The sequence below is a fragment of the Alosa pseudoharengus genome, unplaced genomic scaffold (assembly GCF_046254945.1).
Source record: "Alosa pseudoharengus isolate Yale_2024_CS ecotype anadromous, Long Island Sound unplaced genomic scaffold, YU_APseudo_1.1 YU_APseudo_1.1_scf_13, whole genome shotgun sequence".
NCBI classification, from domain to species: domain Eukaryota; kingdom Metazoa; phylum Chordata; class Actinopteri; order Clupeiformes; family Clupeidae; genus Alosa; species Alosa pseudoharengus.
The window spans coordinates 40,561,869-40,580,514 of NW_027468598.1; positions in this window are offsets into that span (position 1 = coordinate 40,561,869).

The following is an 18,646-nucleotide window of genomic DNA, read 5'->3' on the forward strand; positions in this document are numbered from 1 at the left end:
TTAAGGTTAGGAATTGGAATCAGTGACCGGTTAAGATGAGGAATTGGATTAGGTTCAGGAATATAGACACTATGTGCTCGGAGTGAGTCTGGAGTTGATTTTGATATGTCATTTAAGAAGTTCTCAACTTCAAAGATTTTTCATACGGAATTGTTTTTTGATTTTGTATAAACCTTGTATAAATAAAGATGAAAGAGTCCGACTGTATTTCTTTGAAAAGTCCTATTTTCACAGAAACTAAGTGGGAGGCCCCACCAGACTGTGAAATGTTTTGTAGGACACATCTTCAGTAGTGCTCCTCAGAATCATCGGATGTTTCAGGCCTTTAGTCACTATACACCCTCATCTGAGGCGGCCTCGCTATAGGATGATCAGTCCTTAGCGTGTGTCCCCTGTCCAATTGGGTTAACCTATTACGACAAAAATGGAGTGAAAATTCGCAGTAAAGGCTGAGTAGAACCATAGTAGAACCTGTGGAGTTGGTTTTAAATCATGATAGTGCTGTTTGTCTTTTATGGGGGGCCCGTGAATGGTATTGTGCACCAACCCCAATGAGGGGCTAAGCAGAACATTTTGAATGTTTTGAGGCTCCTATTAAAGGATACAGAATGTTTGATAGATAAAGCATATGATCCAGCTTCTCTATTTTTATTGTTCCATAAGTTGAGAGTGGTTTGAATAGGGTAGGGTAATCGCCGGTTGCGTTAGCTGGGAGTAAGAGTTGTTGACCTGGAATTGGGATAAATGGTGCTGGTTAATGTTGTCCAGATTAGTGCCGATGAGGTGCAAAGGAGGCTAACGATTCAGGAGTAGGGAGGTCATTGTTTAATGTAATTATCACTTTAAGGGTGGAATAATAGCGATCTCAAAACATGGCTACTGGGGTTGATATCCTAATTAGTTTAATAGTAGAGATTGTGCTCTTTATAACGTAAAAAACCGGAAGTTTTTAACTGTTACCGTTCCAGAGATATAAGCTTTTTTATGTCCTTAATTTCAACTGCATCTTAAGATTGGAAAATCGCGATTTCAGAAAAACGGTTGTTGGGGTTGCTGACCTAGTCAGTTTAATAGTAGAGACTGTGCTCTTTACAATGCAAAAAACTAGAAGTTTCTAACCCTTTTGGTTCTCGAGATATGGGGGGTTGTTTGTGCTTAATGTTTACCACTTTTTCATATTACCTACATTTTGAACTTCGTCTTCGATCCGTCGTTGTGAGATTGTAACGATTGTTCTCTTAGTGTGTTTACAAGTAGAGAAGATGTTCTTTTTAATGCAGAAAACTAGAAGTTTGTAGCTTTTGTGGTTCCCGAGATACGAAGGCACAAACGTGGTTAGGTTGGTCTCTCACTCACTTCCTGGTTCTGAGGTTTGTTAAACTTCCGGTTTACAATTTCGTCTTTGGTTTGCTGATTCGGGATTATTAAGGTTGCAAAATCAGTCGGTTTACATGAGGAAAATCAGCTCTTTTCAATGTAAAAGACCCCGAGTTTTTATCTATTACGGTTCCAAAGATATAAGCGTATTTGTGCTTTCACCTGTTAAATTCCATTGATAGAGAATAAACTGCAATGTTATTATGATGGTGCCCTCTAGTGGACAATGAAAACGCACCAGATTGCCATTTTCACCTGACTCAGAGAGGAAGGTTTAAAAATCAGATGGGATTTATTTGTGTTTTAGCGTAGGTGTTGTAAATTAAATCCCAGTAGGCTTTTGTTCAATTCCTCCACCTTATCCTAGAAGGAGGTTAAGGATAGAATGGGATTTGTTTGTATTCTTGGATCAATGCTTTAAATTAAACTATAAATACATAATGGGCTTTAGTCTTTAGTCCTGTAACTGTTCTTTAATTTTAGTCATGATGTTTATTTTTTACTATACTCTTTGTCTATTAGATGTTTTTTAGAATATATTGTCCTTCTATGTTTCCATTTGTTGTCATTGTTTGTTTTTGCTTATGTAATGCGTATCGGGTGAATCCTGTAAATCAGATGCGCTAAATAAAATGCTCAAACAGTCAGCATATTGGTTTTACCAGATGAGATTTGTTTGCACCATGGCTTAGGCGTTCCAAATCAACCAGTGGGTCTTTTCATTGTTTGTTTTTGTTTATGTAATGCGTATGAGTGAATCCTGTGAATCCGACGTGTCAAATAAGAGGCTCAAGGAGTCAGCGTATTGGTTTTATCAGATGAGATTTGTTTGTCCCATGGCGTAGGCGCTCCAAATCAAACTCCCGTGGGCCTTCACCAGATTTCTCCACCTTCTCCCAACAAGGAAGTGGAAATCAGATAGGATTAATTTGTACCTTTATAGAAAAAAAGTGAGTCAATCCTTTTTATTGATAATACAGTACATTCACAGCAGTGTAAAAATGACTAAAGTGCTGTACAGTGACTAGCTAAACTGGAAATAGATAAATAAGAGCCCAGAGTGTATCGTTGCGACACCGGTCTTCCGATCAACAAGCAGGATAAGAAACACATCTGTCCAAAGTGTACGGCTGTCACATTGATAGTATTAATTGATAGGAATTATAAGGTGAGTTAAGAGCAATTTTTTAGATACAAAAAACCTAGGTCATGCGGGTTCTGATTGAGTTCTTGGTTTGACCTACCTATTGCATTTTGCATTTTTTGCAGGTCACCAGGTAGACCCAATTATTCAATTTTTTTAAAATATATATATCTCAATGATGCTAATATTGGTGACGTGTTAGTCTTCTTGTCTTTTTTGGTTAAATTAATTGTACTTTTCATTCAGTCCAAATGGAAATTTTGAGTTCAGTTTGCGAATCCATTGCCTCTCTCTGTATTTTCTTTCGTTTTCCGACCAATTGGGGTTGTGTTCTAAGCAAATCACTTCCATTTTTTCCGCTCCGTGTCTCCGGAAATGCGCTACCAAATGCGTGTGTTCCTTGCATTTCTGTCTAATATTGTAACGGTGGGTGGTCATGCGGGTTCTGATTGAGTTCTTGGTTTGACCTACATATTGCATTTTGCATTTTTTGCAGGTCACCAGGTAGACGCAATTAGCACGGTTAAGTGGGACTTGAGGTATACGAAACGTCTCTTCCGTCTGGTAATTCTTTGTGGTTCTGGAACCCGAGACGGTGCTGTGAAATTTGTTGGGGTTAGAGAGTTTACTCCTGACCAAGAGATCTTTGAGATTCTTGTGTCTTTTGTATGATGGCATTATTCTAAGCGTATCATGGTAGTCAGTGCCTATCTCTGTGAAGTTCATTTTGATTTTTCTCCCGCAGGTTTTAGCTAAGTCTGAGAAGGGGAGAATGAGAGGGATGATGTCCTTTTCCTCTGTTTCTGAGGCAGTGTCCCCATTTTCCGTGTTTAGGGCAGTGGCATTGTTCTCTAGTAGTTTTGTTTCCCACTCCTTTCGGATATTTCGTAAGAACGATCGTGAGTATCCTCGATTTCGTAGAGCACCGAAAAGGGTTTTTGTCGCCGTTTCAAAGTCCTCCGATCTTGTGCATATCCTATGGAATCTCAGCAGTTGTGATTTAATGATGCCGCGAAATGTGTGTGCGGGGTGAAAGCTACTTTTGTGTAAGAGGGCGTGGGTATCCGTTTCCTTAAAAAACACTTTGATGTCGAGTGTTTTTGTGCAAGGGAAGTCAGGTCCTTTAAAGGTGGTGGTGTCGAGGAAATCTATTTTGACTTGATCCAGGCAGTATTTAACCTTAATTGACTCGTGATGGTCATTTAATTTGTCTATGAATTCCTGGAAATCCTCCTGGGAGTAGGACCAAGTACCCCAGATGTCGTCCAAGTATCTATAGTAGCAGTCTGGTTTTTTTGTACATTGGGGGAGAATTGTCTCTTCCCATTCTGCCATATAAATGTTCGCGTAGGCGGGGGCAAATTTCTTGCCCATAGCCGTGCCCTTGGTCTGTAGGTAAGCTTTCCCGTTGAAATCAAAGTCGTTTCTTTCTAGGCTCAGAGTGAGTAGTTTTAGTAAAGCGTCCTCCGGTCTGTCTGCTTGAGGGTGTTTCTCAAAGCTGTTTTTGACCGCTCGGAGACCGAGATTGGTTTCAATGTTGGTGTATAAGCTGTCGATGTCAATGGAAAACAAAAAAGCATCGTCCTTCAACCTGATCTTTTTGACCCTGGAAATGAAGTCGTACGTGTCTTTCAGATAACTCTGGTGTGTCATTGAGATCGGGTTTAGGAAGTAGTCTATGAACTCTGCGATTCTGTAGCTTTCGCTGCTGCAATCCGAAACAATGGGTCTACCAGGGGGCATGAAAGGGGATGGCCAGGCGCTGCTGGGTTTGTGTATTTTTGGTAGTAGATAAAAATGTCTCTGTCTGGGTGTGGAGTCCCCTTTGAGATATATGGCCTGCTTTCTGTTAATAAAACCTCTTTTTCGTAAATCGTTGATGATGGAGTTGATAATAGGGATCGAATCCGTAAAGATAGGCGCTTCCAGGGGGCGGTAGAAATTACCATCATCTAATTGGCGTAGTGCCTCTTTGATGTAATGGGTTCTGTCCATTATCACCACTGCACTGCCTTTATCCGCCGGTTTTATTATTAAGTTTCCGTTATGTGAGAGTTGTTTTATGGCCTCTGTTTCCGTTTGTGTTAGGTTGGGGGTATACGTTTCTGCCGGTATCACGAAATCCCTTAGTGAATCTAGGTCATGTTTTATGAGATCTTGGATCTGGTTAGGTATTTTATCCCAAGAGGGTTCCCAGTCCGATTTGGGCATAAAGGGTAGTCTATCAACTTTTTCTGAGGGTCCGAAAAATGCGGCTAGTTTTAGTTTCCGGTGATAAGTTGTTACGCTGGTCATGATATCGGCTTTTTTGGTTTTCGCAATTGTACATGTGGGGATGAAAGATAGCCCCCTCCGGAGAAGCTGTGTTTGGGCTGGGGTTAGGCGGTGCGTTTCTGATAGGTTTACAACCGTTTTTTCTTCAAATTGACTCTGTGTTTGATTCGTAATCGGTACCAGAGTAGGTTTTTCAATACTGATGTTAAGTAGGGGAAGCCAGTGTTCTATCATGGCATAACCCATAGCTGGGGTCCAATGGATGTTATCCCCGGTTGTGCTGAACTTTTGTCTGGGCAGTGGGGGGATGCTAATTCCCGTTTCCCTGATCAGGAGGTTTAGTCTTTCTAGATTGTTTTTCGTATTGGTCGTAAGATTGCGACTAAAGTTGATGACGGGTATCCTGATTATGGCATTCGGGAAGACGGTTTTGGCGGCTCCTATCATGCGAGACAGTTGGTTTCTCAGGAGAGACGGGTTTCCCTGGTCCCTGTTGTTGAGGCCAAAGGAGAGAATAACCTTTTGAACTTGTGGGGTCAGAGGAGTCTTGTGTTTGAACATGTGGGTAGCATGTGCAAATAATGCCCCTGGATAGCTATCAACTTGGATCCTATTGTCATTTATCATTGGAAGTCTGCTCACATTTGAAGAACCCAAGATAAGAAAGGGTCGTCTTGGTTCTAGAGAGAAGTTTTGGTATTTTAGCCCAAGGTGTTCATGTCTTGTGAATAAATGGGTGGGCGCACTGGGGTTACTGCGTTCCGGGTCGTTGGGTGGCTGTAGTATTTCGACCGGGGTTGTAATTCTATTTCTTTTTGGGTCTCTGGGGGTGGGAGGTGCGGCTTTGCGCTTGAGGACGCGGTTATGGATCGTAATGCTTTCGGTGGAGTTAGTTGTGTCCAGGTTTGGTTTCTGGGCTAATAGGGTCTCAATGAGTCTTGTGACTTGTTCTGTGGTGTTCTGAATTGTTATCTCTTTTATGTTTTTTAAATCGCGTCTATTCCAATGGGTGGCTATCCCCCAGGCCTTCTTCCAGTCCATCAAGAGAGAGTTCGCGATACCTAATTCTGCTTTCTTTATGTTCGCTAAGTGGTGGTTTTTTCCACTCTGTGCGATGTCCTCAGGACAAATCACCATATCCCTATATAGCTCATGGTTCGTGGTCCTATTGGGGCTGGCCGGTTTAGTGGTTGTTTGTGCGGTTCCCAGGATTTGTCGGATAGGGAACGGTTCCCGTATTGTGTTGTCAGCGGTGGTACCTTCAGCTAGGTGGTGATGTGTTTTTAGGTAAAAATACATTGCTCCAATGAGCTTTTTGAATTTTCCGTTATCCTCAAGTGTCATTTTGAAATTCTGCGAAGAACACAAAGGGGAAAAAAAATTAGCTGGAAGAGACCCCTGTTGTCTAGATCAGAGTATTTTTTTATATATATGATTTCCCTAGGGATCAATAAAGTATCTATCTATCTATCTATCTATTTGACGATTTTTATGAAGAGATGTCATGAGGGAGGGCCAATAGATTGGATAGGTCTCTTCCGATATCTGGATTGGCCTTGCCCGCGCTGGGATTCCGAATTAGGAAGGATACGTATTTATAGTGTTAGAGGGTTTGAGGTTTTGGTCTAACGCGGTTTTAAGAGGAGCGAAGAGGTGAAGGGGTGGCGTCCCTGTGAGTTTCCGGCCTGACGTTGATATAAGCTCTCCTAATAGACTAGGGGGGGGATATTAAGTGGGGAAGAGTCACCACAGCGAGTATTAAATATCACCTATTGATGGTGGTAAAGATATGTTCTCCTTAAGGTACAATGTACAGATTCTTTTGGGTTTTCAGGAAGGGTTGTTTGGAGAAGGCAAAATTGCCTTCAAAATTTCCCTTTCATCATCAACCTTATTATACTACTTTTTTTTTTTTTTTTTTTTTTTTTTTTTTTTTTTTTTGTTGTGAAAAGGAAGTGACTAGTTGGTTTTTAATTCCTATAGCAAGTTCGCTTTTAGTCCAAAAAGGAAAACCAATGTTGCACCATGGCTTTTCCAGTTGTTGAGGACCAATGGATTTTGTCCCAGGTCGTACTAAAGACCTCACTGGGTAGTGGTGGGAGGCCGAGCCCCGTTCTCCTAATTAAGATATTTAAGTTATCCAGGTTACTCCTGAATTCGGGACTGAGACCATGACTGTAATTTATTTCCGGTATTCTAATAAGGGCATTTGGGAAAACTATTTGGGCTGCTTCGACGAGGCGAGAAAGTTGGCTGTCGAGAAGCGCCGAGTTGTTCTGATCTCTGTTATTCAAACCAAAGGAGAGAATGACCTTTTGGGTTTGTGGAGATATCGCCGTCTTGTGCTTCAGAATGTGGGTGGCATGGGCCAGCAATGCCCCTGGGTAGCAGTCCACCTGGATTTTGTTGTTCTCCATTTTCGGAATTCTATCTAGGTTTGAATCTCCCAGGATGAGAATGGGTCGTCTAGGGTCCAGTGTGAAATTCTGATATTTCTGTCCGTAATGTTCATGTCTCTCGTATAGGGGGGCGGAGGTGTCTGGGGACCTTTCCCTCGGATCGTTTGGGGGTTGGGTTATTCTGGTTCTTTTTTCTATCCTCTGCATGGGGGATACACTTCTCCGTTTGGAGGGTTGAGTTTTGGGGAGCGCATTTTGAGGAACGGACCTAGGTAGCGTGGCAGGAGCAGCCCTAGTTTGTGTGGTAGGGGCAGCCCTCGAAAGCGTGGCAGGACCGGCCTCCTCAAAACTCCCTCCTAGCGGCTCACTCAGATCCTCATCAAACATACGTTCTAGGTCTCTGTTGGTCGTTGGGGGTAGAGTGGTTGAAGTCTCGGGATTCGGAGCCTGGAAGATTTCAATCCTCAAGTTGGGTTTGGTTTTGGGGGTCAGGGTAGGACTGGAGCTAGGGACCCTGACCGTTGGGGTGATATTTATGGCCACGTTTGGGTTACACTCTGCGGGGTCAGATGTTGGGTCAGCCAGTATGTTTGCTGTTGGGTTTGGGTTATGGGACAACAGAGACTCTATGTATTTTGTGATCTTTTCCGTAGTGTTGACTATTGTGGTTTCTTTTATATTTTTCAAGTTACGCCTATTCCATTTTATGGCAATTTTCCAGGCTTCACTCCAGTCGTCTAATGGCAATTCCGCAATCTCTTTTTCCGCTTTCTTCAAGTTCTCCAGATAATGGTCTTCCATGATTTGCAAGCTATTGTGGAGCCAGTTTCTGGCATTTCCATATAGCATAAGCTCTGTTATTTGGTTGGGGTTAGCTGGTTTTATAGTTGTGTGTAAAACACCCATGAAGCGACGGAGAGAGGGTGGTTCTGGTGTCGTACCATCCGAAACCGTGACATTGGACAGGTGGTGATGCATTTTGAGATAAATGTGCATTGCTCTGATGAGCTTTTTGAAATGTTGGTTATTCCCAGACATTTTGAGATTCTGCGGGGGCACAGAGGGGGAGAAGGAACTACAATTAATAACATATTGTATAGAACTAGAGCGTTGGGCGGGTTTTTGAGAAGCCGTGAGGGAGGGCCACCAGACTGGGCAGGCCTCCCTTGATGCCGGGATTGGCATTCATACGGCCACCTCCCCAAACCTCCAGAAACCCCACAGGGGATGGAGGGCCGGAGAGGTGTGGAAAAATACAAATTAACCTGGTAACAGATCCGATATGAAACAGAGCTAAAAACGTATTATATAGAACTAGAGCGTTGGGCGGGTTTTTGAGAAGCCGTGTGGGAGGGCCACCAGACTGGGCAGGCCTCCCTTGATGCCGGGATTGGCATTCATACGGCCACCTCCCCAACCCTCCAGAATCCCCACAGGGGATGGAGGGCCGGAGAGGTGTGGAAAGATACAAATCAACCTGGTCACAGATCCGGTGTGGAACATGATACAACGGTCCTCACTCACGACTGGATTTACTCCAAGCGAGGTTAATGGAGGGAACGAGGGAAATGCACGGGCCAGCGTTTGTTAAGTATTGTTATAGAATCCGCGGTTATTTCTGGTGTGGAAAGCTTTTATGGATTTGGAATTCCTCTTAATCCTATCTCTATAACCGCTGTTTAAGGTGGCGTCTTACCCGATCAAGCGGGTGAGGTTCTAGATTAATTAGGTCTAGTGTTGAAATTTAAGTTTTATTATTGGCTTTAGGTGTATGGTTAAAACAAGAGTCTAAGAAAGTTATTATTTACTCAGTTGTTCCAGTCAGAAGAGAAACACAATTGCTGCAGAGAAGAACTCTTCGCGGCACCCAAGGCGTCCACGGCTTTATGTGTTCTCAGACCAGACTCTGAGCAAAGATTGGGGGCGTAAATTTAAGATATCCAGTTAAGGTTAGCGAGGTGTTGAGTTTTAGGAGTCAGGCCGTGTAGGGCTTAAGCTCAGAATTCAGTTTAGATATAGGGTTAAATTTTAGGTGTATGGTTAAAACGAAAGACTAAGAAAGTTATTATTTACTCAGTTGTACAAGTCAGAAGAGAAACACAAGTGCTACAGAGAAGAACTCTTCGCGGCACCCAAGGCGTCCACGGCTTTATGTGTTCTCAGACCAGACTCTGAGCAAAGATTGGGGGTGTAAATTTAAGATATCAGGTTAAGGTTAGCGAGGTGTTGAGTTTTAGGAGCCAGGCCGTGTAGGGCTTAAGTTCAGAATTAAGTTTAAATATAGGGTTAAATTTTAGGTGTATGGTTAAAGCGAAGGACTAAGAAAGTTATTATCGACTCAGTTGTTCAAGTCAGATGAGAAACACAAGTGCTACAGAGGGAACCTCTTCGCGGCACCCAAGGCGTCCACGGCTTTATGTGTTCTCAGACCAAACTCTGAGCGAGGATTGGGGGCGGAGTAGGATTAGTTATTTTTGTATGTAAAAATTATTTTGAGGTGTGATGAAAAGGTTAAGTTAAGGATAAGGGCATGTAATGACATTACATTTTAGATTTAGAAGCGATGGTTGAGGGTGTTACGAAAAGGGGTCGACTCATGATTAGGGGGGAATATTACGTGGGGAAGAGTCACCACAGTGAGCTGTTTTCACCACTGTGCCAAGATCGGCATCTAAGAATTTTAGACCTCCAACAACTCATTGCCCCAGGCGGGGAATGGAGCCTCAGGAGGTTTGATGAAAGGAATTTTTATTTTTTCAACCTTGTGTCTTTGTAACAGGCTTGGTCCGATAGGCTCTGGCGGGTTAGGTGTTAGACAATGTACAACGATCCTCCCCAAACTTAGATTTACTCCAAGCGAGGTTGAAGGAGGAGTCGAGGGAAATGCACGGGCCGGCGCTTGTTAAGCATTGTCACAAGACTTGTGGTTATTTCTGGTGTGGAAAGCTTTTATGGGCTTAGAATTCCTCTTAATCCTATCTACATATCAATTTTTAAGGTGGCGACTTAACGGATCAAAATGGTGAGTTTCTAGAATAATTGGTCATAGTGTTGAGTTTTAGGAGGTCAGACCGTTTTCAGGTTAAATTTAGAGTTAAATTTAGATGTAGGATTACAAGAAGAAACCATATAGTGTTGATTTTTAAGAGTCAGGCCCTAATGGGTTAATTTTAGGATTGAATTTTTAGGTATAGGGTCAAGGTGAGAAACCCTATTGCTGTGGGTTGGTTAAGTTAAGGGTTAAGATTAGGCATAATGTTGCAGTGACAGGTTAAGGTTAGTAGTTGGGTAGATTCAGGGATACAATACATATGTGTTTTTGGTTAAGATTAGGTATAATGTTGCAGTGACAGGTTAAGGTTAGTAATTGGGTAAGATTCAGGGATACAATACATATGTGTTTTTGGTAGTGATTTAGGCATAATGTTGCAGTGACAGGTTAAGGTTAGTAGTTGGGTAAGATTCAGGGATACAATACTTATGTGTTTTTGGTTAAGATTAGGCATAATGTTCCAGTGACAGGTTAAGGTCAGTAGTTGGGTTAGATTCAGGGATGCAATACATATGTGTTTTTGGTTAAGATTTAGGCATAATGTTGCAGTGACAGGTTAAGGTTAGTAGTTGGGTTAGATTCAGGGATACAATACATATGTGTTTTTGGTTAAGATTAGGCATAATGTTGCAGTGACAGGTTAAGGTTAGTAGTTGGGTAAGATTCAGGGATACAACACATATGTGTTTTTGGTTAAGCTTAGGCATAATGTTGTAATGACAGGTTAAGGTTAGTAATTGGGTTAGATTTAGGGATACAATCCCTATGTGTTTCGAGTGAGTCTGTAATTGGGTTTGGCTTGACGTCTATTTAGATAAGCCATTTTGGAGCGGGTTGGTACAGATAGAGGTTAAATTTAATTATAATATTGAGTTTAAGGGGGTTTTCAGATTAAGTTTATAGTTTATAGTTAAGAATAGCTTTAGGGATACCTAAAGTTAGAAAGTAAGTGAAACGTTGGACTTTTTGTTGAATCAGTAACAGGTTAAGGTTAGGAATTGGAATCAGTGACCGGTTAAGATGAGGAATTGGATTAGGTTCAGGAATATAGACACTATGTGCTCGGAGTGAGTCTGGAGTTGATTTTGATATGTCATTTAAGAAGTTCTCAACTTCAAAGATTTTTCATACGGAATTGTTTTTTGATTTTGTATAAACCTTGTATAAATAAAGATGAAAGAGTCCGACTGTATTTCTTTGAAAAGTCCTATTTTCACAGAAACTAAGTGGGAGGCCCCACCAGACTGTGAAATGTTTTGTAGGACACATCTTCAGTAGTGCTCCTCAGAATCATCGGATGTTTCAGGCCTTTAGTCACTATACACCCTCATCTGAGGCGGCCTCGCTATAGGATGATCAGTCCTTAGCGTGTGTCCCCTGTCCAATTGGGTTAACCTATTACGACAAAAATGGAGTGAAAATTCGCAGTAAAGGCTGAGTAGAACCATAGTAGAACCTGTGGAGTTGGTTTTAAATCATGATAGTGCTGTTTGTCTTTTATGGGGGGCCCGTGAATGGTATTGTGCACCAACCCCAATGAGGGGCTAAGCAGAACATTTTGAATGTTTTGAGGCTCCTATTAAAGGATACAGAATGTTTGATAGATAAAGCATATGATCCAGCTTCTCTATTTTTATTGTTCCATAAGTTGAGAGTGGTTTGAATAGGGTAGGGTAATCGCCGGTTGCGTTAGCTGGGAGTAAGAGTTGTTGACCTGGAATTGGGATAAATGGTGCTGGTTAATGTTGTCCAGATTAGTGCCGATGAGGTGCAAAGGAGGCTAACGATTCAGGAGTAGGGAGGTCATTGTTTAATGTAATTATCACTTTAAGGGTGGAATAATAGCGATCTCAAAACATGGCTACTGGGGTTGATATCCTAATTAGTTTAATAGTAGAGATTGTGCTCTTTATAACGTAAAAAACCGGAAGTTTTTAACTGTTACCGTTCCAGAGATATAAGCTTTTTTATGTCCTTAATTTCAACTGCATCTTAAGATTGGAAAATCGCGATTTCAGAAAAACGGTTGTTGGGGTTGCTGACCTAGTCAGTTTAATAGTAGAGACTGTGCTCTTTACAATGCAAAAAACTAGAAGTTTCTAACCCTTTTGGTTCTCGAGATATGGGGGGTTGTTTGTGCTTAATGTTTACCACTTTTTCATATTACCTACATTTTGAACTTCGTCTTCGATCCGTCGTTGTGAGATTGTAACGATTGTTCTCTTAGTGTGTTTACAAGTAGAGAAGATGTTCTTTTTAATGCAGAAAACTAGAAGTTTGTAGCTTTTGTGGTTCCCGAGATACGAAGGCACAAACGTGGTTAGGTTGGTCTCTCACTCACTTCCTGGTTCTGAGGTTTGTTAAACTTCCGGTTTACAATTTCGTCTTTGGTTTGCTGATTCGGGATTATTAAGGTTGCAAAATCAGTCGGTTTACATGAGGAAAATCAGCTCTTTTCAATGTAAAAGACCCCGAGTTTTTATCTATTACGGTTCCAAAGATATAAGCGTATTTGTGCTTTCACCTGTTAAATTCCATTGATAGAGAATAAACTGCAATGTTATTATGATGGTGCCCTCTAGTGGACAATGAAAACGCACCAGATTGCCATTTTCACCTGACTCAGAGAGGAAGGTTTAAAAATCAGATGGGATTTATTTGTGTTTTAGCGTAGGTGTTGTAAATTAAATCCCAGTAGGCTTTTGTTCAATTCCTCCACCTTATCCTAGAAGGAGGTTAAGGATAGAATGGGATTTGTTTGTATTCTTGGATCAATGCTTTAAATTAAACTATAAATACATAATGGGCTTTAGTCTTTAGTCCTGTAACTGTTCTTTAATTTTAGTCATGATGTTTATTTTTTACTATACTCTTTGTCTATTAGATGTTTTTTAGAATATATTGTCCTTCTATGTTTCCATTTGTTGTCATTGTTTGTTTTTGCTTATGTAATGCGTATCGGGTGAATCCTGTAAATCAGATGCGCTAAATAAAATGCTCAAACAGTCAGCATATTGGTTTTACCAGATGAGATTTGTTTGCACCATGGCTTAGGCGTTCCAAATCAACCAGTGGGTCTTTTCATTGTTTGTTTTTGTTTATGTAATGCGTATGAGTGAATCCTGTGAATCCGACGTGTCAAATAAGAGGCTCAAGGAGTCAGCGTATTGGTTTTATCAGATGAGATTTGTTTGTCCCATGGCGTAGGCGCTCCAAATCAAACTCCCGTGGGCCTTCACCAGATTTCTCCACCTTCTCCCAACAAGGAAGTGGAAATCAGATAGGATTAATTTGTACCTTTATAGAAAAAAAGTGAGTCAATCCTTTTTATTGATAATACAGTACATTCACAGCAGTGTAAAAATGACTAAAGTGCTGTACAGTGACTAGCTAAACTGGAAATAGATAAATAAGAGCCCAGAGTGTATCGTTGCGACACCGGTCTTCCGATCAACAAGCAGGATAAGAAACACATCTGTCCAAAGTGTACGGCTGTCACATTGATAGTATTAATTGATAGGAATTATAAGGTGAGTTAAGAGCAATTTTTTAGATACAAAAAACCTAGGTCATGCGGGTTCTGATTGAGTTCTTGGTTTGACCTACCTATTGCATTTTGCATTTTTTGCAGGTCACCAGGTAGACCCAATTATTCAATTTTTTTAAAATATATATATCTCAATGATGCTAATATTGGTGACGTGTTAGTCTTCTTGTCTTTTTTGGTTAAATTAATTGTACTTTTCATTCAGTCCAAATGGAAATTTTGAGTTCAGTTTGCGAATCCATTGCCTCTCTCTGTATTTTCTTTCGTTTTCCGACCAATTGGGGTTGTGTTCTAAGCAAATCACTTCCATTTTTTCCGCTCCGTGTCTCCGGAAATGCGCTACCAAATGCGTGTGTTCCTTGCATTTCTGTCTAATATTGTAACGGTGGGTGGTCATGCGGGTTCTGATTGAGTTCTTGGTTTGACCTACATATTGCATTTTGCATTTTTTGCAGGTCACCAGGTAGACGCAATTAGCACGGTTAAGTGGGACTTGAGGTATACGAAACGTCTCTTCCGTCTGGTAATTCTTTGTGGTTCTGGAACCCGAGACGGTGCTGTGAAATTTGTTGGGGTTAGAGAGTTTACTCCTGACCAAGAGATCTTTGAGATTCTTGTGTCTTTTGTATGATGGCATTATTCTAAGCGTATCATGGTAGTCAGTGCCTATCTCTGTGAAGTTCATTTTGATTTTTCTCCCGCAGGTTTTAGCTAAGTCTGAGAAGGGGAGAATGAGAGGGATGATGTCCTTTTCCTCTGTTTCTGAGGCAGTGTCCCCATTTTCCGTGTTTAGGGCAGTGGCATTGTTCTCTAGTAGTTTTGTTTCCCACTCCTTTCGGATATTTCGTAAGAACGATCGTGAGTATCCTCGATTTCGTAGAGCACCGAAAAGGGTTTTTGTCGCCGTTTCAAAGTCCTCCGATCTTGTGCATATCCTATGGAATCTCAGCAGTTGTGATTTAATGATGCCGCGAAATGTGTGTGCGGGGTGAAAGCTACTTTTGTGTAAGAGGGCGTGGGTATCCGTTTCCTTAAAAAACACTTTGATGTCGAGTGTTTTTGTGCAAGGGAAGTCAGGTCCTTTAAAGGTGGTGGTGTCGAGGAAATCTATTTTGACTTGATCCAGGCAGTATTTAACCTTAATTGACTCGTGATGGTCATTTAATTTGTCTATGAATTCCTGGAAATCCTCCTGGGAGTAGGACCAAGTACCCCAGATGTCGTCCAAGTATCTATAGTAGCAGTCTGGTTTTTTTGTACATTGGGGGAGAATTGTCTCTTCCCATTCTGCCATATAAATGTTCGCGTAGGCGGGGGCAAATTTCTTGCCCATAGCCGTGCCCTTGGTCTGTAGGTAAGCTTTCCCGTTGAAATCAAAGTCGTTTCTTTCTAGGCTCAGAGTGAGTAGTTTTAGTAAAGCGTCCTCCGGTCTGTCTGCTTGAGGGTGTTTCTCAAAGCTGTTTTTGACCGCTCGGAGACCGAGATTGGTTTCAATGTTGGTGTATAAGCTGTCGATGTCAATGGAAAACAAAAAAGCATCGTCCTTCAACCTGATCTTTTTGACCCTGGAAATGAAGTCGTACGTGTCTTTCAGATAACTCTGGTGTGTCATTGAGATCGGGTTTAGGAAGTAGTCTATGAACTCTGCGATTCTGTAGCTTTCGCTGCTGCAATCCGAAACAATGGGTCTACCAGGGGGCATGAAAGGGGATGGCCAGGCGCTGCTGGGTTTGTGTATTTTTGGTAGTAGATAAAAATGTCTCTGTCTGGGTGTGGAGTCCCCTTTGAGATATATGGCCTGCTTTCTGTTAATAAAACCTCTTTTTCGTAAATCGTTGATGATGGAGTTGATAATAGGGATCGAATCCGTAAAGATAGGCGCTTCCAGGGGGCGGTAGAAATTACCATCATCTAATTGGCGTAGTGCCTCTTTGATGTAATGGGTTCTGTCCATTATCACCACTGCACTGCCTTTATCCGCCGGTTTTATTATTAAGTTTCCGTTATGTGAGAGTTGTTTTATGGCCTCTGTTTCCGTTTGTGTTAGGTTGGGGGTATACGTTTCTGCCGGTATCACGAAATCCCTTAGTGAATCTAGGTCATGTTTTATGAGATCTTGGATCTGGTTAGGTATTTTATCCCAAGAGGGTTCCCAGTCCGATTTGGGCATAAAGGGTAGTCTATCAACTTTTTCTGAGGGTCCGAAAAATGCGGCTAGTTTTAGTTTCCGGTGATAAGTTGTTACGCTGGTCATGATATCGGCTTTTTTGGTTTTCGCAATTGTACATGTGGGGATGAAAGATAGCCCCCTCCGGAGAAGCTGTGTTTGGGCTGGGGTTAGGCGGTGCGTTTCTGATAGGTTTACAACCGTTTTTTCTTCAAATTGACTCTGTGTTTGATTCGTAATCGGTACCAGAGTAGGTTTTTCAATACTGATGTTAAGTAGGGGAAGCCAGTGTTCTATCATGGCATAACCCATAGCTGGGGTCCAATGGATGTTATCCCCGGTTGTGCTGAACTTTTGTCTGGGCAGTGGGGGGATGCTAATTCCCGTTTCCCTGATCAGGAGGTTTAGTCTTTCTAGATTGTTTTTCGTATTGGTCGTAAGATTGCGACTAAAGTTGATGACGGGTATCCTGATTATGGCATTCGGGAAGACGGTTTTGGCGGCTCCTATCATGCGAGACAGTTGGTTTCTCAGGAGAGACGGGTTTCCATGGTCCCTGTTGTTGAGGCCAAAGGAGAGAATAACCTTTTGAACTTGTGGGGTCAGAGGAGTCTTGTGTTTGAACATGTGGGTAGCATGTGCAAATAATGCCCCTGGATAGCTATCAACTTGGATCCTATTGTCATTTATCATTGGAAGTCTGCTCACATTTGAAGAACCCAAGATAAGAAAGGGTCGTCTTGGTTCTAGAGAGAAGTTTTGGTATTTTAGCCCAAGGTGTTCATGTCTTGTGAATAAATGGGTGGGCGCACTGGGGTTACTGCGTTCCGGGTCGTTGGGTGGCTGTAGTATTTCGACCGGGGTTGTAATTCTATTTCTTTTTGGGTCTCTGGGGGTGGGAGGTGCGGCTTTGCGCTTGAGGACGCGGTTATGGATCGTAATGCTTTCGGTGGAGTTAGTTGTGTCCAGGTTTGGTTTCTGGGCTAATAGGGTCTCAATGAGTCTTGTGACTTGTTCTGTGGTGTTCTGAATTGTTATCTCTTTTATGTTTTTTAAATCGCGTCTATTCCAATGGGTGGCTATCCCCCAGGCCTTCTTCCAGTCCATCAAGAGAGAGTTCGCGATACCTAATTCTGCTTTCTTTATGTTCGCTAAGTGGTGGTTTTTTCCACTCTGTGCGATGTCCTCAGGACAAATCACCATATCCCTATATAGCTCATGGTTCGTGGTCCTATTGGGGCTGGCCGGTTTAGTGGTTGTTTGTGCGGTTCCCAGGATTTGTCGGATAGGGAACGGTTCCCGTATTGTGTTGTCAGCGGTGGTACCTTCAGCTAGGTGGTGATGTGTTTTTAGGTAAAAATACATTGCTCCAATGAGCTTTTTGAATTTTCCGTTATCCTCAAGTGTCATTTTGAAATTCTGCGAAGAACACAAAGGGGAAAAAAAATTAGCTGGAAGAGACCCCTGTTGTCTAGATCAGAGTATTTTTTTATATATATGATTTCCCTAGGGATCAATAAAGTATCTATCTATCTATCTATCTATTTGACGATTTTTATGAAGAGATGTCATGAGGGAGGGCCAATAGATTGGATAGGTCTCTTCCGATATCTGGATTGGCCTTGCCCGCGCTGGGATTCCGAATTAGGAAGGATACGTATTTATAGTGTTAGAGGGTTTGAGGTTTTGGTCTAACGCGGTTTTAAGAGGAGCGAAGAGGTGAAGGGGTGGCGTCCCTGTGAGTTTCCGGCCTGACGTTGATATAAGCTCTCCTAATAGACTAGGGGGGGGATATTAAGTGGGGAAGAGTCACCACAGCGAGTATTAAATATCACCTATTGATGGTGGTAAAGATATGTTCTCCTTAAGGTACAATGTACAGATTCTTTTGGGTTTTCAGGAAGGGTTGTTTGGAGAAGGCAAAATTGCCTTCAAAATTTCCCTTTCATCATCAACCTTATTATACTACTTTTTTTTTTTTTTTTTTTTTTTTTTTTTTTTTTTTTTTTTTTGTTGTGAAAAGGAAGTGACTAGTTGGTTTTTAATTCCTATAGCAAGTTCGCTTTTAGTCCAAAAAGGAAAACCAATGTTGCACCATGGCTTTTCCAGTTGTTGAGGACCAATGGATTTTGTCCCAGGTCGTACTAAAGACCTCACTGGGTAGTGGTGGGAGGCCGAGCCCCGTTCTCCTAATTAAGATATTTAAGTTATCCAGGTTACTCCTGAATTCGGGACTGAGACCATGACTGTAATTTATTTCCGGTATTCTAATAAGGGCATTTGGGAAAACTATTTGGGCTGCTTCGACGAGGCGAGAAAGTTGGCTGTCGAGAAGCGCCGAGTTGTTCTGATCTCTGTTATTCAAACCAAAGGAGAGAATGACCTTTTGGGTTTGTGGAGATATCGCCGTCTTGTGCTTCAGAATGTGGGTGGCATGGGCCAGCAATGCCCCTGGGTAGCAGTCCACCTGGATTTTGTTGTTCTCCATTTTCGGAATTCTATCTAGGTTTGAATCTCCCAGGATGAGAATGGGTCGTCTAGGGTCCAGTGTGAAATTCTGATATTTCTGTCCGTAATGTTCATGTCTCTCGTATAGGGGGGCGGAGGTGTCTGGGGACCTTTCCCTCGGATCGTTTGGGGGTTGGGTTATTCTGGTTCTTTTTTCTATCCTCTGCATGGGGGATAC